Source organism: Microtus ochrogaster, linkage group LG9 (assembly GCF_000317375.1).
Source record: "Microtus ochrogaster isolate Prairie Vole_2 linkage group LG9, MicOch1.0, whole genome shotgun sequence".
Classification (NCBI taxonomy): domain Eukaryota; kingdom Metazoa; phylum Chordata; class Mammalia; order Rodentia; family Cricetidae; genus Microtus; species Microtus ochrogaster.
Genome location: NC_022034.1, coordinates 10219804 through 10220671, shown reverse-complemented (window position 1 = coordinate 10220671; position 868 = coordinate 10219804). Strand labels below are relative to the sequence as shown.

At 40.8% G+C, this 868-nt stretch overlaps 1 protein-coding gene across 1 annotated transcript in view; it reads left to right on the top strand.

Annotated features, from left to right (window-relative positions):
* Positions 1–868, top strand: part of Pnldc1 (PARN like, ribonuclease domain containing 1) — a 21663-nt gene that overhangs the window by 8275 nt on the left and 12520 nt on the right. The gene's annotated exons all lie outside the window — the stretch shown is intronic.

Below are 868 nucleotides of genomic sequence, written 5' to 3'. Positions count from 1 at the left end.
AAAAAGAAATTTGCAATGTGTAAAACAATGTCTCTTTTTCCCTGAATTTATTATTTACAATATTTTTTCTATTTATTTATTTATTTTTATTTTATGTGACTTGGTATTTTGCCTGCAGATATGTCTGTGTGAGGGTGTCAGATCTTGGAGTTAGAAACAATTGTGAGCTGATGTGTGGGTGCTGGGAATTGAACCCGGGTTCTCTGGAAGCAGCAAGTACGCTTAAGTACTGAGCCATCTCTCCGACCCCTATATAAAATATTTTTTAAAGATTTATGTATACAAATGTTTTGCCTCCATGTATGTGTGTGCACCGTGTGCCTTAGGGGTCAGAATTGAAGTTTTGGATGGTTGTGAGCCACCATGTAAGTGCTGGGAACAGAACCCAGGTTTTCTGCAAGAGCAACAAGTGCTCTTAATCACTGAGCCAACTCTCCAGCCCCCATATTTTATTTTATTTCTTTAGACAGATCTCATTGTGTAACCTTGATTGGCCTGGAACTTTTTATGTAAACCAGGCTGACCTCAAACTTACAACGATCTGGTTGCCTCTCCAGAGTTGTAGGAGCAAAGGGAAACACTACCACATTCAATTTACTAAATATTTAATTTTAACTTTTTTGCTCCTGAAGTGCTTTTTGTGAGTTGTAAATGGTACTAGTCTCTAATAGGATTAATATCAACAGCTGCAAACTACAGAAACAACCACAAGAGTGTCCCCAACTTAAGAGCATTCCTGAGACCCACTCCTTTGAGGACTTTGTCCTAGCCCATCATAGCAGGCACACATGCACGTGGCTCAGACTCCCTGGAAGCAGGCCTCGGGTGCAATCCACCAGTCACAGGCTCAGATGTTCTGGAAGCAGGC